General features: G+C 38.9%; 1 long non-coding RNA gene across 1 annotated transcript in view; it reads left to right on the plus strand.

Annotated features, from left to right (window-relative positions):
* The window catches only part of LOC122564352 (uncharacterized), a 126,700-nt gene that overhangs the window by 34,247 nt on the left and 65,172 nt on the right, over positions 1-27,281 (plus strand). The window contains exon 2 of the long non-coding RNA XR_015752897.1: positions 5,608-5,673. This is a non-coding gene — a long non-coding RNA (uncharacterized LOC122564352). The remainder of the gene's footprint in view (positions 1-5,607; positions 5,674-27,281) is intronic.

Here is a 27,281-nt window from a genome sequence, read left to right on the forward strand (position 1 = left end):
GCCAGAGGTGTTGTTGGAGGCCAATTCAATAGCAATGTTTAAGAAGCATCTTGACAGATATATGAATAGGCAGGAAATAGAGGGATATGGGGAGTGTAGAGGCAAAAGGTTTTTCGCTGAGAAAGACATCAGGTGTTAGTGAGGTCTTGGTGGGTCGAAGGGCCTGTAGCTGTGCCGTACAGTTCTTTGTTCATTGGCCCATAGGTACATTCCGTCTTGCAACCCTCTGTAAGGCATTGCTATTTTTTCCCTAATGACCTCTGTGGTCCAGCTTCTTATCATTGTTCATTCTGGTGCCATCATATACAAGGAGAACTTCAAATGATACAAAAAAAATCTTTTGTTTCAAGAAAGTAAACAGAACAGAAATCAAACAGAGAGAAGCTGAATTTCTCACCTGGAATATAAATGAAAACTGCTTGCAGACTTAGCAATAAGTATTTTACAGTCAATGAATGATCAATGCACCAAGCTCACATCGACTGGAACTGGGTGTCAGTGAGGTCCTGCATGGCTGAGAGTGCCTGGCGTTGCTGCACTCTGACATGCACCAGGTGATGTTCCTCCTGCTTCACCTCCTCATCCTCTCCTCGGAGGAGGCTCCCATCTCAATTCCTCAGCATTCCATTCATTTCCTGCACCAGTTGTTCAGAGCACATCATGCAAGAATTATGCAGCACACTGTGTCAGTAGTGTACTGCAGGGTCCCCCCAGAACAGTCCATGCAATGGGGCCTCACCATCGGTGGGCCTAACAGTTGCTCCAGCATGATCCTGGTTGAAGAGTGACAGCATTGTATCTACACTCATCCTCAGTCAGGAGACTGTGTAATAGAGTCATCAGTCATGGTCACAGTGGGTAATCCTTGTCCTTAAGTAACAAGCCTTGCAAGGAAATTCTCAATGATTACAGTCATGGTGGCTCCTAGAATATCAGATGCAAATCTCTAAGATGTGATACCGATGATCACAGATCACTTGCACATTGATGGAATGGAAGCTTTTCCCATGGATGAACTCAGCTGCATTGTGATATGGCCATCTCAGTGTGATGTATTCAGTCAATTGCGCCCTCCAACTGGGGAAGTCAGCTATGTTGCTGAAACTTGTTGTCTGGATTGCAGCACTGACCTTGCCACCAAACAAAATGAACCAGTCTGATCAGGTTTAAATGGCATCACTCTTGATGCAATTGTGGGTGGACAATTGAGACTTCCCACCGACGTCCCCAGTCACATAGAAAGTCAATGTAGCTGTGACCTTTTCAGCAAACAGAATAGGATGGCCACCCAGTACTTCAGGTTGTAGAGCCCACTCCAGCATCTGTGATAGTTCGGTCAGAGTTCCCCGCTCATCCTTAGCCTGCGCTGACATTGCAGCTCACTCATCTGGAGGAAATGTCTTGAGGCCCTCCTCTGTCTCTGACTCTGGACCTCCTCATGTGGTGGATGCTGTTCAGTTTTCCTTGTAGATTGCTGCCGGTCCAGGGCATGCTGGCCCGTTTGTTGCTCTTTCATCTCCCTTCACTGTTGTTGCATGGCAGCAATTGCAATAATAACTCCTGCTATGGCAGGGTCCATCAGTCATGCCTACAGTAAATCTGTGCCGTGAACATTTGGAACAGAACAGGTTTGTACCAATGAGAATAATCAGCATCGCATCCCGTACAAATGAGAGCCAGTGGTTCTCCATAGAATGAAACATGTTGCATTCCAATAGGGAGAGTTGTCGAATAACAGATTTTTGATAGTTCTACATAGGATTTTAGTTTGGCAAATGTTCTACTGCTCATGTAGCAAAGAGATAATAACAGAGTATAAATGCTGCATGAGCATTGAACCCCTATCCCCAGCATCACATCACTCATGAAAGGCATCATTGCATAATGGGGGTTCTTACATTTTGCTTACAGCTGAGGAATCATATTTACACCTTTATAGGTTTTGCATTAATTATGTTGATTGTGGGCTACAGGGGCCTCTTTTAAGGTTGTCTGTGATAGTTATGCTGCATGGTGGTGTCTATCTGCGATTTTCAAGAACCAAGGACATAGTGAACATTGCCTGTGACCTGCGTTTGCACCCTAAATACTTACATTCTGCATGCGTTTCACATGCACACATGATATCAATGAAACTAGTGTGAACCTTCACTTTGCACGTGCATAATTGATACAATTGGTACTTGAAAAATCTCCCATTCCACAGAACTGAGTGTGTTTGCAGCCATTTTCTATTTGCAAGTCTCTTTTTAGCAATCCACAGATCATAGACGGCAGCACAGGTCATGCTGGACACTGTGAGTACCAGGCTCAGCCTTGTCATCATATCCCCCTCTCCCCAAACCATATGCATCTCAACTGAAACCCTGGGTGTCCTCACTATCACCTCAAATTGAGACTCCAATATCTTGTCTACCCGTGAGCCCATGACTAACATTTGATGATACCCTCCAGCATGCTGCACTGCTGTCTGTCAAGGCCATGCCTATCATCTATCTTCCCTCCTGCAGCACACCATATCCCATGCATCGTGTTCCCTCTGCATCACATGCTCCAGCCTACATTCACAGCATTGGTCCCCTTCACCTCCTTACCCATACAGTGCGCCCTGAAGCCGGCGATGTCAAAAGCATGTTTTCTCTTGTGGGAGAATCTAGGAGTTGGGGTCATAGGTTGAAAAGAAGGGATTGCTCATTTAAGACCAAGATGAAGAATTTTTTTTTCACTGACAGGGTGTTGAGTGTTTGGAAATCCCTTCGTCAAAAGGCAGTGGCCTTTCAATATTTTTAAGGCTGGAATGGATAAATTCCTGATTACCAAGGGTTGGAAAAGTTAGCAGGGAGATCCAGAAAAGTAGAGTTGAGGTTAAATTAGATCAGTCCTGACATTATTACTTGGTGGAGCAAGGTTTACATTTGTCCTTGTTTGCATCCTTGTAATATGCATTACACCTCCCCCCTCCCCATTGGATGACAGGATGACAATGGAGTGATAATGGAGGAGTATGTCATGGTCATTTATGTCAATGGTTCTAGTCAGGTGAACCAGCACAAAGGTAGTTTACTTTGTCACAGTCACATAAGGTACAACTTGGGATTTTGATGTGACTCATTTTCATACTGTGGCAGAGGAAGAAACTGAATTATGACAATTCAGACATGGAACATTGGGAAAGAGTTGAACTGATTTTAAATTTGACAACATGTTGAAGAGGAAAAGGAGATTGGAGATGAGGCAATATTTTGCCGGGCAGAGAAGTCGAGAATTAGGTTTTCTTTAGGGAAGGGGGAGAAAATCTCTTTGAAGGAGAGGTGAGCAATGTCTGAAAAAGAGAACTTTTAACAATATTAGTTTACAGGGGGCCAGGTAGAGAGGCTAGATGCTCAACAGTATTGCTGGAATATGGTCAATGGAGCAGGAGTTGGGTCCCAAATAAAGCTTAGAGACTACACAGGAGACCCAGAAAATAAATGACAGGATGTTGTGATATCAGGGCCATGGCAGGGGGCAAAGGTTTAGAGGAAGTGACCTGGAAGAAAAAGTGAAGTGACAATGGGAACTGGTTGGATGGTCTTATTCTTCATGACAAGAAATCCATGAGCTCCTCACATTTGTTGTTAGACATCAGCTTGGAGGAGCCAGGGAGGGGGGTTTCAGAAGACAGATTGTAGTGCACTCAGTACTTCAATTTATGAAGATCTCATAAACTTTGCTAATCTCTTCCTTAGTAGGTCCTGCCAGATTCAAAGATCAATGTACATGAATCACAGGTCCTCCAAAAATGTATCACCTTACACTTGTCTGCATTAAATTTAATCTGCTCTTTTCAGCTTTTTCTGGTTTTAAGAAGGAACACAGAAGAAGCTAAGTATCTGTGAGTCAGAGGCTAGAGAAGAATATTGAGGATCAAAACCAGGTGTAGCACATGGGAACTAAGAGCTGAGGTAACATATTGAAGGCATTGTCTTAACTCAAGAGAATGTAGCAGATTATTACTTGGAGCTGTTGCAGTACAGTAGAGATTGGAGCAACCAAAATAGAGATCGCTGGAAATGCTCCGCAGGTCTGTGGAGAGAAATCAGAGTTAACATTTTAGGTCAACTGTTCTAGGAAGGGCCACTTGTCCTGAAGCGTTAACACTGATTTCTCTCTATATTGCTGCCAGACCTGCTGAGCTTTTCCAGCAATCTCTATTTTTCTTTCTGCAACAGCAGTTCTTCTGATTTTTATTTAGAGACTGGGGCAAAAGACTGGATTCACAGTCTACAGCAGAACACTGTGGACTCAGAGCTAGCACCATATATGAGTACGTAGAGTCTAGAATAGTACATAGGAGGTTAGAGGAGTAACTAGGGTATTGAGACTGGTGTAGAATATTAGGCAATGAAGAAAATAGTACCACATGCAATTAATGGGCAAAATAAAAATCAAAAATTAAGAAGCTTACTGACATAAATAAATGCTAACTTGCAACTTTCAAACATCTATTCAAATAATCAAAATCTTGCTGATTTAATCCAATGCTGATGATAACGACACACACTAATCCAAGACTAAATGTATACTGGTTCTTAAATGAAATAACCTTTAGTATTGTACCAATTTTGTATTTAACATCAAATTACATTGTAACTACTCAGAGTTTTATTCTGGCACTAACTAGGAATCGCACTCGCATTTTGTAAACATTTTCACTCTGGAATAGTCAATGGAATTCTCAGAAAATGTCAATTATTTTCCTTCTGGTCCTTAGGCCAATCAAAGGACTTCATAAAGGGATGCAGCCAATGATAAATAGAGCTGTGATGTGTTGATGGATACAGATCACCAAAACAAGAAAATTGCTTTGGTAACTCCACGTATAATTAAATCATCAGTATATTCAACATGAATGTTCATAATTTCACTAGACTTAGCAAACACAGCTACTCTTTACCCATTTGAAAGGTCAACCATTTTCTGACAGAGCAGTTGATTTCAGAGGATTCTTCTGCTGAAAGAAATACTACTAAATCCCTTGACCTGTAGGAAACTGTTGTGAAGGCCTAATGCCTCCTGATGCTGGTGAATATTATTAAAGATTAATGTAACAGACTTATCACCAATTAGTTGTGAAGATATTAACTGGCATTGACATTACAAATAATCCCTTGTGTTTTAATATTGAAAACCAGGAAATATGTTCCCAAATCTCTGTGCCCTTCCACCTTTAAGATGCTGCTTAAAACCCTACTCTCTCTTTAGCCACCTGTCCAAAAGTCACTTTGTTGGCTCACTGCCAACCTTAATTTGATCTGCCTTGGGATGTTTACGACATCAAAAGTATTATATAATGCCTGTAGGTGTTGCAAACCACCCTTTTATTATTATTATTGCGGGTAGTTTTGCATTTATAATTTGAGAGTATTGGTGAAATTAATAGAGAAGGTGCAATGACCAGAGGCATTAGAGGAAGTTCTTTAGATGTGAATTTCACTATCGTTTGCTTCAGTTGTTTGAAAACGTGAGGAGACTAGGGAGAAACTTTCTTCTCCTCCCTAATTTATTTCAAGAATAGCTCATTTAAGTGCTTTAATTACTTCATTGTGTTACATTTTATATTCAAAGGGAACATCAGCCGTCTGGCAAATAGGAATGATCTGCCCTGCGGGATAACTAGCACTCAGTCTGCAGGTAATGTTTTATTTTGCTACTACAGCAGTTACAGATATTCACTCAAAGTATGTTTAATTTCCTCGTGACATCAAATTGTAATGTTTGAAAACACTTATTGAATTATTTATCCAAAATCTTTGAAGTTATGAACTTGAAATCCTAATTCTTTATGACTTAAAAATTACATTGAATTAACAGCACAAAAACAAAACTATTTAACCTCCTGGGTTTGTCTGGCTGCTTATGCTCCATCCATACTACTTCATCTAAATCTAACAGCGTTCTGTTCTCTTCCTTTTTCCCTCATGTACATGTCTAATTCACCTTTAAATACTCTTTTTTGAATGAAAGGAGGAAAGAAAAATAATAACTATTACTTCTTTAGCATTTTACGCAACCTCAGAATTGCTAATAAGTGTTTTGTGGTCAACGATGTTACATCATTTGGCTTAACATATCTAACAATACACTTTACGTCTCAAATATTCTTTGTCCGTATGCCACTGCAATGTCATCACACACAGGGACAAAGCAAGAATGAAATATAAAATATTTTGCCAGAAAAAATGTTGAGCTCACTGCATTAGATCCATGAGTAGACCTCCTGTCATGACCAGATCCCAAGTCTGATTCCCCAAGTTATTACAATTCTGAACAAGATACTCTAAACTGTCAAGCTCCTAGGTGAGGTAGGATGAATTGGCTCCACTTCTTTGTTCACTCGTCCCTTCAGTTGGTTGCAGAAAAATTAATTTACAATGGATCCCTTTCCTTGTGCATTTCTCCCAGACCAAATGAATTTATATTTAAAAGGAACCAATTTAACCAGCCTTTCTAGAGTTAATGAATGAGTGAGTTTATTAATTACTAATTGCAAGAAGGCATAATAATGTAACACATATACACACAGATTAAAACTGAAAAGTTAATACAAAAGAAGTTAAAATTACAGATATGGATCAGACACTATGGGTCCTTCATGAAGATTAAATAATGGAATGTTGATAGTTGAACAATTAATTTCTACATTCCTAGCTTTCCAGGTTATTTGAAATCTTTCTGTCCTGTTTATTTTTGACTGGCTTGCTTGTTAGTTGATTTCTAGGGGACAAAGTGAGAGTCCTTTCCTTACAATGTAGTGATAACTAGTGGGCAGTTATTTGATTGTGATCATCACAGCACACAGATGTTTGAATTCAGGATATTACACGTAAGGAGCTCACCTCATTGGCACACATGAGCACTTTAGTTCACTAGCACATCTTCATCCACGTGCACACCAACCACGATTAAATTGGCATTTAACCCCTATTCTTGTGTATTCTTGAAAGGGAAACATAAAATACGCCTCTTGCCCAGACAATCCCAAGTGCCTCAGCCTTTCCTCATACGATCTTTCTACCATACCAGGCAACATCCTGGTAAACCTCCTCTGCACCCGTTCCAGTGCCTCCACATCCTTCCTATAGTATGGCGACCAAAACTGCACACAATACTCCAGATGAGGCCGCACCAGAGTCTTATACAACTGCAACATGATCTCAGGACTCCGGAACTCAATTCCTCTACCAATAAAAGTCAGTACGCCATATGCCTTCTTCACCGCACTATTTACCTGGGTGGCAACTTTCAAAGATCTGTGTACATGGACACCAAGATCCCTCTGCTCATCCACACTACCAAGTATCCGTCCATTAGCCCAGTACCCCATCTTTTTATTACTCTTACCAAAGTGAATCACCTCACACTTAGCTACATTGAACTCCATTTGCCACCTTTCTGCCCAGTTCTGCAGCTTATCTATATCCCGCTGTAACCTGCCACATCCTTCCTCACTGTCTACAACTCCTCCGACTTTCGTATCATCCGCAAACTTGCTCACCCAACCTTCTAACCCCTCCTCCAGGTCATTTATAAAAATGACAAACAGCAATGGTCCCAAAACAGATCCTTGCGGAACACCGCTAGTGACGGCACTCCAAGATGAACCTTTGCCATCAACTACTACCCTCTGTCTTCTTCCAGCCAGCCAACTCTTAATCCAAACCTCCAACTCACCTTCAATGCCATACCTCCGTATTTTTTGCAGTAGTCTACCATGGGGAACCTTATCAAACGCCTTACTAAAATCCATGTACACCACATCTACCGCTTTCCCCTCGTCCACCTCCTTAGTCACCTTCTCAAAGAATTCAATAAGGTTTGTGAGGCATGACCTGCCCTTCACAAAACCATGCTGACTATCCTTGATCACATTATTCCTATCCAGATGTTCATAAATCCTATCCCTTACAATTCTCTCTAAGATTTTGCCCACAACAGAAGTGAGACTCACCGGCCTATAGTTACTAGGGTTATCCCTACTCCCCTTCTTGAACAAGGGAACCACATTTGCTAGCCTCCAATCTTCTGGCACTACTCTTGTAGACAACGAGGACATAAAAATCAAATCCAATGGCTCTGCAATCTCCTCCCTTGCTTCCCAGAGAATCCTAGGATAAATGCCATCAGGCACATAACTTCCACATAACTTCCATGAGATGACAGTTCAGTTTGTCTTGCACTTCTGTCTTTCAAGCTTGGAAGCTTCCTTCACATCTCATTGGTTGTGAAATTCCTTAAGATAATCACTGAGTTTATATCAGCAGCCATTTTTAGGCTGCATGTCCCTTTTTTTTTTACAAAAAACAAACTTCAAAGGTTTAATATTACTGTTAGTACTACGGAGTTCCATTGTCATCATTTCAAAAACATAATATTATTTGAAAAAATAACTTCTTTTCACAACTCACACGTCTCAATTTTCATCAGAGTTGAGAGACATTCTGCCTGGCAAAAATGGCCAGAGTCATGAGTCCTGCCCCCAAAACCAGTTACTCTCATTTCGTGGGAATGTATTGGAAGGTGGGTCTTGTTTCATCATATGCAGTTCCCAGGTGCAGGTTTCCATTTAAATGACCAGCTGCTTCCATTAAAATGGGCCTTTGGAAACCCTGGAACGTGGAACCGTGAGTAGGGCTTTTGCCTGGTTTCCTTGTTAACTGTGACCTCACTAGTGTCATAAAGCTGGTCCCTTTTTTCTAAAAGCTGTTCCTTTTCTCAAGGATACTGTGTCCTTGGTTTTTTTCATAGGGGTTGTAAACATCTCCTGCTCCTAATTGGTATAGAGATTAAAGGGTATTGCGAGGCCTTTTTGTTTACATGTAAACAGATGAGACTTCAGGCCAAAGTGATCATGTTTAGAAGTGACCTGTAAAATGAAAGGAGAGTGGTCAGCTCTCTAGCAGTTCAGTTCAGTCCAGTCCAGAACTAGTTGGGAGTTCAACAGTGAGCAGTGTAGAAACTCTCTCTCCCTCTTTCTACCCTTCTAACTTCAACCTGTACGCATCTGTTCCATTTTTTTTACTGTGTTTTAAGAGGTTTTACTTATTGGGACTGTTGTGTATATTTGGAACAGCATAATTAAGTCTAGTTTGGATTGACGGAGTTCTGTAGGGGTTCTTTATTCTGTTCTTTGTGTTTCATTGTGTGATTTTTGCGAATATATTTTTTGTCTGTTTTAAACCCAGTCGTCAACCTAACTAGCTTACTCCGGGTAACTTTCACTGTACACTTAACAAAACAAATTGCAAAGTTATGGTCTGGGTTGCTGGCTCAAGAATGTTCTGAGTGGTCTGGCCTAGTCCATACCACTAGCTCACCTAGCTTCCAGCAGTGCAGAGATATCTAACAGCTGTCCTCAAGTCAAACCTTCATTGCATTCTAATCCACACTAGCATTTCATTGCATTTGATTGCATTTAATTTCACTAGCATTTCATAGCATTCTAATATAAATTAGCATTTCAGCCCACTAACCTACACAGACCAGAGGTTGAGACTGTTTTTAGGCCCTTTTTTATATATTACAGGAAGGATAAAATGCAAACTTGTTTGCAGTTTGGGACGTAATTCACAAGAGATGGCATTCTGTGAAAAGGAACAATCAGCTGCTCACTTTTCCTGTAGCCACAGATTACTGTTCAGTTTGCTTTGATTTGCATTTCTCCTTTTGAAGGGTTGCTGATTGAAATTCTCCTTTTGAAGGGTTGCTGATTGAAATTCCATTGGCACCTTCATGTGTGACATTCCGGGATTCTTCTCAGGACCTAGTCTGATCCACACAGGGCTTTGGCAAAGAGCCATGGAATTCACATCTCCAGTTGTCTTTTATATGTCTTGTAAAAACACATGTTGCAATTAGAGATTCAATGTGTCTGTAAGTAAACCACTGACAGATATAAACAGGAGTGTCAGACGATCTGTTCACTCCGAGAGCTGGCTCTTCAAACTTCCCATGTTTGAAGGCCTCACTGATGGTTGTTTTAAAAATAACAGCTTGCACTTCTATAGCTCCTCGAGCTTTGGAAAACCTATTTGTAACCACTTATATAGTTGATGGGATAGGTGCTCAAAAGCCTAGTTAAAACCCCAAATACTGTAGAGATACCAATCATGCATTTTACCTGACAGGGGTGACCTATCAATAGGCATCGATTTGCTAGAACAAGATTCTGGTTGGTGGTGGAAGAGCTGAAAGGGTTAAATTATGAAGTTGGGCTGTATAGGTTTGATGTGTTTTCTGCTGAGTTTGGGCAGTTGAAAGTGCAATCAGTTAAGTGTGTTCTCTGGCTTTGTGACTTCTGCACTTGAACTCTGAACTCTCTCACTTTCTCCTCTTCCTCCACCATTCTCAGCTTCTCACCATTTAGAATATACTTTTATGTATCTATCTCAGATCAGGTTGGAACACCTCAGGTTTACTCACAGTGAATTCCACCTATTAAGGATGTAATTGCATGGGAGGCAGTTCAGAGAAGGTTCACTAGATTTATTCCAGACATGAAAGGCTTGTCTTATGAGAAGAGATTGGGCAGTTTTGGAATATACTCACTTGAGTTTAAAAGAATGAGAGGAAAATAAGTTTAAGGTGAGAGGGAAAAGATTCAAATGGGACCTGAGGGCCAACTTTTCTATACAGAGGATAGTGATTTTATGGAACAAGCTGCCAGAGGAGCTTGTGGAGGTGGGTACAGTTCCAACATTTGAAAGGCATCTAGAAGGGTACATAAACAATTGGGTGAGCAAAGATAGGCAATATTTGTCAGTATTGACCATTTCTAACAAGAAAATGCCCAAACCCCCAACTTCAATACATCACTTTAACTGAGCACATTGAATTCCGATTGTGAGGCGACCTTATTGAAGTTTATAAAATATTGAGGGGTATAGATAGAGTTAATGATAGTTTTCTTTTCTCTAGGTTAGGGGATTTGAAAACTGGGGGGCATATTTTTAAGGTGAGAGGAGAAAGATTTAAAAACGACCTAAAGGTCAAATTGTTTACATTGAGGGTGGATCGCATGTGGAATGAACTTTGGAAGTGGTGGATGTAGGTACAATTATAACATTTATAAAATATTTGGATAAGTACATGATTTGGAAAGGTTTGGAGGGATATGGGCCTGGAGCAGGTAGGTGAGACTAGTTAGTTTGACATGGACTGTTCAGACCGAAGGGTCTGTTTCTGTTCTGTTTGATTCTATGACAATGAATAGGAAGTGTTTAGAGGGATATGGGCCAAATGCTGGCAGTTGTGACTAAATCAGTTTAGGATATCTGGTCGGCATGGACAAGTTGGACCAAAGGGACTGTTTCTGTGCTGTACAACTCTGACTATTACCAAGAAAACCTGTAGACCCCTACCAAGAAAGCAAATGGTGTCAGCAAATCTACCAGATGGATCTTACACCATGATGAACTATGGTGAGGATTCATCTTACAGGATCAGCAACGATAGCATTTTGGAGAATTCTGGCTGAATTATCGTCAAACATGCTGCAGTTAATACAGCTACATGAACAATATTGCCAAAACACTGCCAGTTGTTGTATATGATTGTGCTAACTCCATGGCTGTATTTGTCCTAATTATATTACATACGAACTGAAAAGTCAAATTTTCAAACATATTGAGCTAGAATTTAAAGTTCAAATTTTATATGAATGATATTATTGAGAGGTGATTTGGGCTCATATAGCATGAAATAAAAACTCAAATTAAATCAAAGATAAACTTTATTCTGTCATCTTAAACATTTTGTAGATTTATTTTTGACTGTCAGCAGTCATTATTTCCCTTGTCTGTTCTTCAATAATATTCCTCCATCATTTTTCATCTTTTAAATAACCAATGGAATAAAGTATAAAAATAATTTGACATTTCTTGTTTCTTGATATCATTCTCCAGTCTTTAAGTGATCAAAAGCATTAAGCTTTCTTGAAACTGCGCAATTTTTTGTCTCCTTGGGTAATTGTTTAACTTTGAGTTTAAATACAGCTGGCTCCTTGATACTCTTTTTCAAAGACATTTTGAGTATCTATTGGCACCTGAATTTTAGGGCAATTGGTGCTTGTGACTAAAGGCATTTTGTCTTGATTATTGAATTATCTTCTGATCTTTAGCACTGTAAACCATTCTAAACAACTCCACAATTACACATTGGTTCTCAAATTTTTGACTAATCCCTGAGAAATGAAGGTCGACTTGATTTAACTTAGATTAAAAGGTTTAATTTTTCATGCGTCTACTTTTATTTGAGATTGATTTTTACAGCTATACCCTTTATGTATGCACCATACAGTGGATACATCCATGTTATTTGCCATAAAGTAATTATAGTTCTGCAAATATCTACATTGCATTTTATGATCACTATTACATTATCTGAAGATCCAAGAAAAGATTGAACTAAACTTCAAGCAATAAAACTGTCAGAATGGGATTATATTTTGTAATTCTTGGATCAGATTAAACTAATAATACAGGAGAATGTCCTGTCTAATATTTATTCAGTTATCAGCAACATAAAATCAAGATTATCTGATCATTATCATAATGTTGATTTTGTAGGAGTTATTATTGCTTTATAAAACTGAAGCTACAAAGTAAATAGAACTATATAGATTGCCTTCAATTTGGCAAGAAAACCAATAAGCCAAAATAAGCAGCCTTTCAGAAATAAACAAATCCAACTCCCTCCTGTATTTAGGCAGAGTCATATAGTCATACAGCCCAGATACAGACCCTTTAGTCCAACTTATCCATGGGAATCGACGTTTCGGGCATAAGCCCTTCTTCCTGAAGAAGGGCTTATGCCCGAAACGTCGATTCTCCTGTTCCCTGGATGCTGCCTGACCTGCTGCGCTTTTCCAGCAACACATTTCCAGCTCTGATCTCCAGCATCTGCAGACCTCACTTTCTCCTCCAACTTATCCATGCCAAACAGAACTAAATTAGTCCACTTGCCTGCATTTGGCCAATATTCCTCCAAATCTTTCCTATACTTGTGTCTGTCCAAAAGACTTATAAATGTTGTAATTGTACCTGCATTTACCACTTCCTCTGGCAGTTTATTCCACATACGAACCACCCTCAGTATGAAATAGTTGCCCCTCAGATTCCTTTTAAATCTTTCTCCTCTCACCTTAAAAATATGCCTTCTAGTTTTGAACTCCCCCACCCTAGAAAAGACATTTGCTATCACCTTATCTCTGCTCGTCTTGATTTTATAAACTGCTATAAGGTGACCCTGAATCCTCTAACCTCCAGTGAAAACCATTCCAGCCCATTCTGCCTCATCTAATAACTCAAACCCTGTAGTCTAGCAACATCCTGTTAAGTCTTTTCTGAACCCTATCCAATTTAGTAATATCATTCCTATAGGAGAAAGTGAGGACTGCAGATGCTGGAGATCAGAGCTGAAAATGTGTTGCTGGAAAAGCACAGCAGGTCAGACAGCATCCAAAGAGCAGGAGAATCGACGTTTCGGGCATCTTCCTGAAGTAGGGCTCATGCCCGAAATGTCGATTCTCCTGCTCCTTTCATATCATTCCTATAGCAAGGCAACCTGCACTGTACACAGTACTTCAACAGTGGCCTCACCAATGTCCTAAACAATCTCAACATGATGTCCCAACCCCTCTACTCAGTGGCATTCCTGATGAAGGGCTTATACCCAAAATGTCGACGCTCCTTCTCCTCGGATGCTGCCTGACCTGCTGTGCTTTTCCAGCACCACACCTTTTGACTCCTCTGCCAATGGTCTGGGCCAGGGGTGGGGAACCTGTGACCTTAAAGCAGCATGTGGCCATTTGAGGTACTAGTTGCGGCCTTCTGCCTATTTGTCCACAAATACTGAATCCACCTTTTTAAATCCATGTACTATTTTTTAAACTTTTACTGGTAACCCAGTCATGTCAAAAACTAAGAAAAGAACATTAATGGAAAAGATCAGAGTAGTTAATGAACAATGGGAATTGCAATATTATGCAGTTGCTGTGAAAGATAAAATGACATTTTTGCTCTCCGATGTCATAATTAGCAGCAATGAAGAAGTACAATGTGTATCAGCATTATGCAACTCATAAGAACCACAAACATGCTGAACTGGAAGGAGAAGCCTGAAAATCTGCACTTAAGAAAATGAAAGATCAAAAGCAGCTGCAGCAAGTATTTGAAACAATGTCAGGACAAAGGACTGACATCACTGAAGCAACTTATAACATAATGTAAGAAGGGATAGTGGAAGAAAAAATAAGCCATTTAGCGATGTGGAAATCATAAAAGAATGCATTGTTGAAGTTGTAGGATGCTTAGATTCAGATAAGGTTAATAAGTATGACCAACTACCTCTTTCAAGATGGACCATAACTGATTGGCAACATGAATTAACCATGAATATAATAGAACAACTTCATACAATATGCCAAAGCGAAGACATTCATTATTCGATTGCCTTGGATGAATCCACTGACTCAGTGCAGGTGTTATTTTTTATTTGTGTTATAACTGCAGATTTTCATTGCCATAAGGAGTTACTGGCTTTGGGTACCCTTATGCCGAGGAAGTGTGGAATGGACATCTTCACTATCTTCAAAGGAAAATGCCGTAAAGCAAAACTGAATTTATGCAATTTAGTGAGCATATGCACGAGGGTGCACTTTTCATGAAAGGAATATGTGAAGGATTTGTTGTGTTACCACAAAAACAATTGCAAGATCCAGATACTTAGATTTGCTTTTGTTCTCTTTTGCATTAACAGAATCTATGTGCCAAATCTACTGTTTTAAGTGACATGTTAAAGAAAGATAGAGGTATTGTAAACTACATTTGTGCAAATGCATCACGGCATCGCCAACTTTGCAACATGCTTCAGTTTGATGATGAAATATTCAGTGTGGATCTGCCATATCATTCGAAAGTACGCTGGTTGTCACAAGGACAAATACTTGTAAAACTTTTGTCTTTGCAAAAATAAATAAGTTTTTTTGAGGAACTGACTGAACCATATGAATTGTCAAAAGAGGATATCTGCATAAATGTTGCATTTTTGTGTCAAAGCAAAATGATCTGAATCTTTTTTTCCAAAGTAAAACTAAATCTATATATGATATGTGACTAAAAGTCCAGGCATTTCCGAAAAAGCTGATCTTTTTCAAAACTCTCCTTACTCGATTGGAGCTTACAGCTGAACACTTTCCTGAACTGGCAAAGGTAATTACTGAACAGGATACAAGCAAATCATTAAGGAAATGTGATGTGAAAAAAACACACAGCTGCTCTAGACTCCCTGATTGAAGAACACAATGAAAGATTTGCTGATTTTGAGAAACATGATCTCACACTGAAACTAGCTTTTCAACCACACCTGGTTGATGCCTCCAAAGCACCTAATGACTTACAGATGAAATCAGTTGAGCTCTCAGAAGATAACATTCTGAAGTCTCTATTTGATGCTAAAGCAGGATCCCATTGAAATATGGAAAAATGCTGTTGAATATCCATGTCTATGTCAACATACTCATCAAATGCTGTCTTGTTTTGGCAAAACCTAATGTGAGTCAACATTTTCATACATGACACAAATTAAAACACACTTGAGATCTCACATGACAGATATTCACTCGGAGGATGAATTAAAACTATGGTCAACAATGTTGGAACCAAATTTCTGATTCCTATCTCGCAATAAGCAATTACAAAAAAGTCATTAAATGGTTTGTTGTCTAAGGTTTTCATTTATTATCAGTTCTATTGTCCACTTTGCCAAACAAATAAATGTGTATTTGTTGAATTTTAATTTTGTTTAAAGTCATCATCAGGCTTTAATTAAAATTAGTAAATATGTTGACAAAAATATAACATTTTGTTGCATATGTTAAATGCTTAGCAGCAGCCTAATAGGATCTCGGTTAAATAAAATGTGGCCTTCCAATGTAAAAAGGTTCTCCAGGCCTGGTCTGGGCAATGAAGGTAAACCTGCTAATTGCCTTCTTAACCACCCTTTTAGGCAATTTTCAAATACTATCTAACTAACCCCTTTGGTCTCTCTGGGCCACACTCCCAGGGCTCCACCATTAATTTAGAAGTCCTGAACTTGTTTGTTTACCAAAATTCAATACCGCACATTTATCCAAATTAAACCCCATCTGCTACTTGTTAGCCCATTGGCCCAACAGATCAAGTTCTCTTTTTAATCATAAAAAATCTTCTTCATTGTCTACTATACAATCAGTTCTTCTGTAACGCAATGGTTGCTTTCTTGTGCAACCGGCACTAGACAATAATCATGCTTTAGAAACAGTGCTTAAAGTGTTCCAGCCAACACATGTTCTAAAGGTTCGCTCTGGAGAATTAGTGTCCCCAGTTCATCAATCACGTCACAGCGAATTCGCATTGATGAAATGGACATTATAACAGAATGACTCGTACCACCAATTTTGGTGTCATTCACAAACTTCCTAACCGTTCCTCCTAAATTCTCACCCAAATCATTTATATAAATGTAAACAAGAGCATTGCAGAACACCGCTGGTCATTAGCCTCCTGTCCAAAATTGTCAAGCCAATTTATATCCAATTGACAAGCTCTTCCTGAATCTATGTGATCTTACTTTACTAATCAGACTACCATGCGGAACCTGGTCAAAGGTTTTACTAAAGTCCATGTAGACAACGTGTTGTATTTTATTTAATTATAATTAAAAAGAGCAGACTTTAGAATGAAGTAGTATGAGAAAAAATTTACAATTTAAGGGGTGGATCACAGTGCAATTCTTAAACAAAACCTCTATTGAGGGTAGGGGGATGTGGAGGTTTAGTAAAGAAATATCTTCAGATGACAGATGTTAACCTGATTAACGTAACAGAGGTCAACATGCTGGCCACTCAGAAAACATTTACCAGAACAAAGATCAGGCAGGAAAGTATTCAGGGAACCAACAACTTATACCCATTATAGAAGAATACTGCAGAATTCAAAAATAAATAGCTCACACCAGAAATGAAGACACCAGTTTATTTTAACCAGTAAAACTATGTGGGAAATAGCAGCAATCTATTTAGCATCTGTCGCAAATGATTTCAAGGCATTACAAAACAGGCTGTCATCAGATTAGGTGCTACATGCACCTGTCTTACCAAGCCAATGGCAAATTCACTATTGGAATGGTTTCTTGCTTGAGGTAGCGAACAGGGACTCCGTCAACTTAGAAAGACTGAAGTCTTCCAACCGGCTGACCTCATTATAGGGTTTGCCTGACAGAATTAGCATAAGCCCTTCTTCCCATACTGATAATGATTTTACAATCTAAAGACTCAAGACTCTTCCTCATTAAAAAAACATTTTTTTTACAGGAATACAGACCGTTTGCATTTTATTTAAAACCACCTCTTCCTGTGTTACTAACAAAGCTTTGAAGTAAACTTAAAATGCTGCAGTCATTTCTGATATAATGCGATAGTTCTGTTCTCGTGTATTCTTGCGTTATAAGAAAATTGTGCAATAGCCACGCCATTTAAACTAATCGGGCCGGAATCCCATTGTAGTCCCGAAAGTTTGTGTTCTACAAATAACGGTCTAAATTCTTCAATCTTGTTAAAGCCAATTTGCATTGAAGAAATACGCATTATAGTAGAACACACTGTAATTGTAAGTTATGTGCACAGTTTTAATAGTCTCGAAAGATATTTTCAAATTGCTAACTGCAGCAAGATGTGCTGTGAAGCAGGTGTTGCAGACAGAGATCCATTTTCAGACTATGATATTTGGTCTGGCTAGATTAAGATCATATTGAAATCTGACTTCTGTGTATTTTACGTTTGATTTATTTCTTTCAGTGAAGTAAAAACTATGAATAAACAAACTCAGCCTTTTCTATAGTAAAATCTAAAAACCTGGTACATAAAATTACCAATAAAAGCTCTTTATCCTCCTATTTGAAACTTCCATGCCATGTTTCTTGCTGAAAGGAAGACTGTCAACTTGATGTCTTCCCACCTGTGGATCATGTTGGCCAGGGGAAATGGTGGTGGGTTGAAAGGGAGGGGCATTTTAAAAACATCACAAGCAACTGGCTCCAATTTCATTCAAGTCCTGGCAACCAGTAGAACCACATGTTTTGCAGGTTGCTTCCAAGTATTTGCACCCTGTGTAGAATGAGCAGTTAACCACAGCCCAATTTAGTTTGACATCTGTGTCAAAATGCTGAGTTTGCATAAAATGCTTCAAAAGGATACATTATGGCAATGACTGGGCTTTTGATTGCAGCAATACATTTGTGTAAGAAACAGCAATCAGAGTTTGCCTGACAGAATTAGCATAACTCTTCTTCCCATACTGAAAATGATTTTCCAATCCAAAGACTCAAGACTCTTCCTACATTGATACCTTTGAAGAACAAACTGTTTGAAGGATACTAGATATTGTAAATGATACATGGGGTGGGTAGTGACTGTAATGAGGTCAGCCAGCTGAACCTTGTAGAATGTGAGTTCCCAGAATGGGGTTGTTAATCTGGTCCAAGAGGCAGTGCTAATGTCAATGGCTACGCATTTGTAAATAGAGGGTGATTGGTGATGGAATGCTGGATTCTGAAGAGTTATTTCAGAATTAATTTTTATTTTACTCATGTTGTAGCAATTAGGCCTGTGAGCAGTTAAAATGGGTTACTTACCTGTGTGTGATTCTAACTGGCACAATTTTAGAGGTTACTAAAATAGGTTGAGGCCATGCGATTTGTGCAAGTTGTGGTCCACCATCAGGAAGATCCTGATTGCAGTTTAATACAGTAGGGAGGCGGACATACCACAGCCTGCTCATTAGATGGAACTAGATCAGGATATGTCTGTAAATAAGAAGTGCAAAGTAAAGCAAAATAACCTCCGTGGAGTCATCAGTTGCAAGGACGATTAGTTGAGTTTCTTCGCAAAGTAAGTTGGAAATCAAAAGGGGATGAGTGGTAACTGTACACATTCTTCTGAAGTAGAGAAAAACTAATCTCCAAATGTAACTTGAAAGTAAATGTAGGAAGCTCAATATCCTTCTGTTGCCTGAACTATTTTCCTGATCAAAAGCAGAGATGACTAGATCTTTTCAAATTTTGGCTTGTAAAGTTTTTGCCCTTCAAAGTTGACCATTTTTGGCCGGTATTGGTCTCATTGCTTTTAATGTTACCACCAACACCTTTCATCTCTGGCCTGAGATCACCATTTCCAGATGTTTTCTTTTCTTGTACTAGCAACACTTTCCTTCATGAACAAATGTGTAAAGTACTGCATTCAGGATTTGACTCACGCAACAGAAAATCTCTAACTTTGGATATTCACAATATTTGCAGCTCTGATGTGCCATCTTTGGGAGGGGATGTCTAAAGATCCCCCCTTGGTAGTTGCAGAATAACAAAGATTTTCTCTTGGTGTCTCAACCAATCTGGAACACATTATCTATTATTGCGACTTGTAGGCCCTAGTGTGTCAATTCACTGCTGATTCTTACAGAACAGCAGTGAGTTACAATGACTCACTATTCTTTAAATCTAATTAATTATAAGCTGACTAATTTGAATTGTTCTGAAATTATGAAAGACAGAGTATAAATGCAAGAATTTATTTATTTGATGATCAAGGTGATGGTGTTATCAAAATATTATAATCTGCAAATTGTTCACATTACTCAGTCTTCCAGCTTTGGATTACACACATTGTCAATGTAATTGCTGAAATAAACCATTTATAAACAGCATCTAAAACCAATTTCAATGCAAGTTGGATTTAAACATTGCTTCTGCCAGTTTTCAGCAGCAGACAATATTTTCCACCATTTGAGAGACAGCACAGAGACAGCTGTCGGTTGTATGATGTAGTGTAGTGATGGTAACGAGGTCAGCCCGGTGAACCTCATAGAATATCAGTTCCCTGATTAGGGCTGATAACCTGATCCTATCAGGGAGCTCTGACTGACAGATATAAACAGGAGTGTCAGAGGTTCTGTTCACTGTCAGAGCTGGCTCTGAGGGAGCTGGATCAGTGTCAAGTAGAGAATTTGAAATAGAATCCCTTCGGCCCAACAAGTCCATATTGACCCTACGAAGAGTAACCCAGACCCATTCTCCTACTCTATTATCCTATATTTCCCCCTGACTACTGCACCTAACCTACATATTCCTGAACACTATGGGCAATATAGCATGGCCAATTCACCTAATCTGCACATCTTTGGATTGTGGGAGGAAACCAGAGAACCTGGAGCAAACCCACACAGACATGGGGAGAATGTGCAAACTCCACACCGACAGTCTCGTGAGGCTGGACTCAAACCTGGGTCTCTGGCACTGTGAGTGAGCAGTGTTAACCACTGAGTACTAAGCACATGTAAATCAGGGGTGACTTAGTGACTGGATACTGGCCTAAATGGAGTTATTTTAGTAGGATTTCCTGTAAGAGGATTTGTGAGTAGATTTTCATCATGGAGACAGATATTGGGTCCAGAATTTTCCCAACTCCATGATTCCATTCTCACCCCAGATAAACCTGCCTGACATAATTTTGTATTGGTGAAGCAGACTTGTACTAGAAATGGTCTGTTACCTCCAGAGATAAGCCTAAAGTAGCACCAGAGATGGGTGGTTAGTGAACCTACAGATTAGAAGGCTAGCCTGTGGAACACTGGCCTAGTTGTAATCACGGATGTTAGGATCTCTAAGTCCTCACTCCCCCTCAGTCCACCCATCCAACCCATATGATGACAAGTGAACTATGTCCCAATTAATTATGTCCAAATAAACTTATCAGCTCCAGCATGTTTTTGCATGCCCTCTCATATCCCCACACTCCATGGTCCTTCTATGCCCTTATACATTCTCCACACCCACTCTTAAAAATTTACAGAACTAATGAGTTGTTAGAGAAACTGACAAGTCTTTGAGATGCCCCTGAAGCTGACAAAATAAGCAAACATACTTTGAAAATAACTGTTTATCTTACAGCCTCTTAAATGTGTCAATGACAGATAGCTATTCATGGTAACAGTGACAAAAAAAGCTACAGTAGCACCTCGACATACGAACGACCCCGTTCACGAACAAATTGGTTTACGAACAGCATTGTACATAAAATTTGCTTCAGCGTACGTACGAAATTCAAGGTACGAACGAAGGTCCGAAGGCAAAAAGCCCGTGTGCGACCATGTGGTTTCATTGTTCTGCTTTGCTATGCCGCTTTGAACACAAAAGCTCTCAGGCCCTGCGTGATCTCATTCAGTCCGTCTTTGGCACGCACTGTGAACATTGTTCGTTGCTACGTTCAAGCATTCTTACACTATCCGAACTATGGGAAAAATTGATTCAGTTCGTGAACTTTTCGGTTCGCGAACCGGGTCCCAGAACGGATTAAGTTCGTAAGTTGAGGCGCTACTGTATTTAAAAATCTCTTATTTTTGTCCAAATAATAATTGAGAATGCCGATCAAAGAGAGAATTGCATACTGCAGTCTCATACAGCTGTCATTCAAATAAAATTCTTTCAATGCATTTGTATAAACAGATCCTGCTGACCTGACTCCCTTAAACATTCTTCATAATGATGCTATCTGGTGACTATATTAACTGCCAGATTGAACAGTGCCAAATGGTATCATTATGAATCTTTAGATGTGCTCCAATAATGATTAAGGATAAGCTGAGCAGAATATGTCTTCTCACTTGCAAAGAGATTTCTAGCTTTGTTTGATTGACATCTTCATAACCTTGTAAAACTTGATCCTCCTTTGAAGACAAAGGCATAAATTGCTGGTGGAACTCAGAGTTGCTGATGAAGAATCACTGGACTCAAAACATTAACTCTGCTTTCTCTCTATAAATGCTGCCGACCTGCTGAGTTTCTCTAGCAATTTCTGTTTTTGTTTCAGATCTCTAGCACTTGCTGATTTATCCCTCTTTGAAGATTTATTTTTCACTGTCTATACATTTAGTTATAAAAGATTAAAGAGTGTGGAGATAAAAGGCTTCTTCAAAGAATGTTCAATGCGTGCAGTGGATCGACAGCTTTATGAGGAGTTAAAAGGGGCAGTATTTTTCAAAGGGAATAGTGAATGCCTTGTTTTTGATGCACAACTCAAGGCAAGATCTCCCCCATTGTCCGTAACTTGTTAAAGGTGTCATTGACCACATCTCATAACAAAACTGGCCAAGCTCTGTGTAATTAGTGACAGGCCTTAAATGCTAACTTCTGCAATGAAGCCAACAAGGTCGGGAGTACTGAATGCAGTCTTGACTCATGCACCCTCATCATAGCCTGGTAAAAATGGTCAGAAACAGGAATGAGGGCAGGAATCTAAAATTCAGGTCCCATCTGCCATTTTTAAAGCCTTTCTGCCTCAGTTTCAACATGGATGGAGGTACAAAGGCCTGGGCTTTAGATTATCTTCACCTGGTCACTCCTGAAGTAGAAACAATTAGAAATGTACTTTTGGAAGAGTTATATCTTAATTTGGCTAACTGTGCCACTGTTCCTATAACCTTAGTTTGCGTAAAACAGAATAAATCATTCAACAAGCAGCGTTCCTCAACTACTTGCTCTGGGAGCAGGGTCCACATTCTCACAGCTCTCTGGCTGAAGGAATTCCTTCTGGATTCTCAACGGAATTTATTAGCATATGGTGTAGATTTGTGATCCCTAGTTTTAGACTCGCTGCACAGCCAGAAACATCTCCTCTACATTGATCTTATGAAGCACCTTTGTAATTTCATCTGACCACCCCTCACCATTCCCTTTTCTAAAGAAGGGAGCCCCAGATTGTTCAGTCCTTTTCTGGCAATAATAGTCTCTCAGTCAGTCTCATGATCATGCTGTTGATTTTATGGGGGATTTTCTGCAGTGCCTCTGTCATCTTTTGTAAAATGAAGAACCCAAATAGTTCACAGTACTCTAAGTGTAATCAGAGAGTATCTGAGTCAGAGATATCAGGACATGTAGAGTAGAAGGTTGAATGGAAACAAACATTTTCCTTCTCAAACTCACCAGGACAGACAGGTTGAAAGTTTTAACTGTTTTTAGGCCTAAAACAGCTTGTAGTGTCTAATGATTTTAAGTGCTACACGACATCAAAGCCGCTTACACTATTGTGTCATGTGGAATGCTTTTCCTTAATATTAACTACTTTACTTTCTGTGCAGTTATGAAAGCTTTTGATGGCTCAGAAATGTTTGTAAAAGTTAAAATCTTTTAAATTACTATTAAAATACATGCTTTTGGTTCTTAAAATGTACTTTTTTAAAATTCCATTTGTAAACTGTTATGATTTTTCTTCTTGATGATTGCATAGAAAGCTAAATTCACCAGTTATTCAGGATCACAGCTTCTTATATACTTGTTCAAAGTATAATTTTTCACAGATATACCAGCTTTGGAGAAGGAATGTATTTGAATTGTCCTTAACTGCAGCAAATTTAAAACACTGACTCACCTGAAAAGAATATTAATGTTAGTGACCAAAGTTAAAAAAAGAACAGGTATGGTAGTGGTTCTGTGTTGTAGCCTTTGTGCATTTACAGAAGTGTAAATTCACATGCAAGTTATAGTTTTGCAAAGAACATAATTATCGCCAAAGGCATTTCCCAATCAAATTTCTTTGTTCCTCATTAGCTGCAGTTAATGCAATGCATTGATATGTCAGCCATGTCATTCCACACCATAAAACTCTGCTTTTATGAAAATACTATCCAGCTATAAGGACTTAGGCCCATTTTTATAATAGCAATAAAACTTCAGCCAGACTCCTTAAAGTACATCATATATCAACTGTTATTTAGTCTCGACAGTGTTCCTAGACATGAGGTCACCATATAATTTCCTACATGTTGTTATTGAACTTCAATGCTAACCTGAGTCTTTATTGCTTATTTTAACAAAACCTATATCCATATTGTATAAAAAACAAACATAAATGTGTTCGTTGCTTTAAACAGGCTGGCTTTTTTTTTGTTGGATTTATATTTACCATCTCATTTCTTAATGTCTCTTCTTGAAAGTGTAGTTTATTGCAAAGTTTGCCCACTGCCAGCCTCCCTCTTGCACCAGACCAAGTACACATTGTGACACAAGACAAATGATTGAACTGGGCCATGTTCTGGTTTAATGTTCTCTCAGTTGTTAATAGAGGTCATTAGATAGTGATCAAAACAATATTACTAGCTAATTTTTCCTGTCATGAATGAAGGGTGACTGAGATACCCCTTGCCACCCTGATTGAGATCATTTAGCCCATATAGCATCAAACCTAAGATGTACTGACTTTCTATAGCCTTGATGATTTTTATGTGTGGTGTCAATTGATTGGTTGCTTAGATACCAATTCAGTATCAAGGTATGAACCACTTTGGTCAGGCTTTGTTTAACTATCGAATCTCTAGCATTGATTGATAAGCCATTATTTTAGAGTGATATCAGTTTGGGATTAATGCAGTTTAAAGTGAGTTTACAAGTTTTAAAGTAAGATCAACAGTGATTTGAGGTTTTGCTAGGCAAGTGTCCATGATGGATGTCTCCAACAAGGACTCAATAGCACAATGGCTCTGTATAGCCAGGATTTTCCTCACTGGTAAATGTTCCAGGAGGGAGGGATTTCTGCTTGTCTGTCTGTTCAATACAACCTGTTCCCATTCTCTAAGTTAATGCAGTGTACATGGTAGCACTCTGGAAAGATTCCTCTGAGACTGCAAAGTCACAGGAATGTTTCAGCAGGGAAGCTCATAAAATATTGGCCAGACTGGTGAAAGACAGTGGCACCCTGATTCTTGTGTGTAAGTGGGAGTCAGAATCAAGAGACAGGAGAGCTTTAAGAAGGCTTTCCCTTGGACTAGTAGTGCTCAGGATTGTTAATGGTATTTCCTCAGTCTTGCTGCTACTGTCCCATGGCAACTTTGAGAAGTGGTGGGAACACCAATAGGTTAGAGGGAAATTTGCTGGTAGCTGGGGATCTGTCAGCTCCCCACCAGTCCATCATTGAAAATTAGTGGTTGAGGAAGGATAAAACAATCATTATTACCCTAGTATGACAGAAATGCTAAAAATTATAATTTGCAATGCAACGATGCACAGATGAATTCAAAATATGGAATTTGGGATGGTGGTAGTGTGCAAGTTTGTGGTGGGGGATCAGGTTGACTGTGATGGTGGTGTGTAGTTGCATTGGTAGCAGTGAACGATTTGGCTGACATCAGAGGGTTTGTTAGTGGTTATATGCAATTAGGGTGCCAGCACTGGATGTGGGGGTAGCGGCTGTGGTATTTGTGGTGAAGGTATACCAATCTTCTTTCCTTGACTAAGTCTAAGGCCCTATTTAGTTAACAGTGGAAGAGGATTAACTACTATTGAATCTCAACCAAAAGAGTCTCTTGTCTTAACAAAATATAGTTTCTTGCATGCTGGCAATTAGGTACAAGCTAAATCAGTGATAGACATTATTACTAAGACTGTGAGAAGATCTAGAATATAGATTCTCATTCCATGAATCCTAAGATGTTCTGCTTTATCCCTACCCAAGCCAGCATCAAATCATCAGATTGAGTGGTGCTTAATGCTGCCTCTGACATTAACCCTTTCATAATCATTATCTTACACAATATCTCTCCTAAAGTTTATTTTCCCCTGATTAACATATTTAAACATTCATCAACCTCTCAACTCTCTGACTTCATAAATTTAGGCTATTGGCAGATTTCACAGTCCTTCCATGATCCCTTTAATAATCTCATCTCTTCTTGAATAAACTCATCTCATCTCTTCAACAATCTTACCTTTTTGGACTTGGAAACTTCATATGTCTTTATCTTGAGGACTGTTGATCTTGATTTTGGTCTTGAACTGTGTGATCAATAAGTTATCTCTCCTTGGAGAACCTTGCATGTCCTTCAAGAAGATCATCATTCCTGCTGTCTCAGATGGCTGGTATATTACCTCATCAGGAGGAACCTTTTGTGCAAGAACAACTTTATTCTGAAAATGCTGATGGATCTATGTTAAAGTATGTAAACTCTTTACTTCCATCTTGTGGATTAGATTGGATATCTTCACTCAGCTTTTGTGATTGTTGCATTGGAGCATTGGACAAATTGTTATCTTCAGTAACATTTGCTTTCTTTGTATTAACTCTGGCAGTGATACTAATAACTCTGAATTTAACACAACTTGGTTTCTCTTGATCTGTTTGCTTTTTCTTGGAACTAGTTGAAAACCTTCTGCTGCCTCAAGAATGTTGAGGTCAAGGCTTGTGTGCAGGCACAAAAATGAGAAATATTGATTATAAGTCATTCTCAATTCTTGTGCTTTTTGTGTTACATATAATACATGTTCAATCTTAAGAGTTTTGCCACTTAGATCATGTAGTTTCATCTATGTAGGTTATAGCTTCTGTTTCCAAAACCAAAGTCTGACAGACAGTGACACTTACTCCTATTTCAATCTTGAAATTAATGTCCATTGACATAAACAGGTTCTGTCAAACTTGAGTGTGTTAGCTCTTTAAATCCCCAACAAATGTATCATATATCTTTTCTAATGTTGGAGGATCTATTGAATGAACATCTTAGTATGAGCTGGTATTTGACTTCTTGCTACTCTGAAGCTATTTCTGTGCATGATAGCTGAGTACTGCTTGAGCCTCTGGGGCTTTTTTCTTCCACACTGACTCTTGGTATCTGGTATGTACTCTTTCTGTTGGCTTGTCACTTATGTCTCTAAAGTACTTATAGCTTATAAAATGGATGTTTCTGTTTTCCAATGATAAGATTGTCTTTCTCTCTACAAGATTTCTCTGTGATTCTTCCTGGTTTATATTTCCAACACTATCTAAATAGGTATCTCAAAAATAAAATCTTCTTTGAACTGCAATAAATCTGGAGAGAACAATAATTAAAATATTGATAAATTTCCTGGATTAAATATTGATCTTTCAGGGATCTTATTTGTTCCCAGGTTATAGTAATTGCAAAAGATTGTAGAACTTATTCAAAGATGTGTGTGCCTTCCTGTACGCTTTGGTGATTTACCATGTCATATGACATAAATTCAATGGAATACAACAGAGCATTCATGTAAACAGTTTATGATTTAGAATTCCAATTTGACACAATTTTGTAACTTTAGAACTGTTTTCTCCAAGATCTTTAATCCTGTGTTCTATTTGGCTCACTTTTGATATTAAATCTTGCAAGTACTGTCATTTCTCTTCTAAGATCTGCTGAATGTGATTA

The sequence above is a fragment of the Chiloscyllium plagiosum genome, unplaced genomic scaffold, assembly GCF_037043375.1.
Source record: "Chiloscyllium plagiosum isolate Xiang-an unplaced genomic scaffold, Cpla_swu_hap1 HiC_scaffold_34, whole genome shotgun sequence".
NCBI lineage: Eukaryota > Metazoa > Chordata > Chondrichthyes > Orectolobiformes > Hemiscylliidae > Chiloscyllium > Chiloscyllium plagiosum.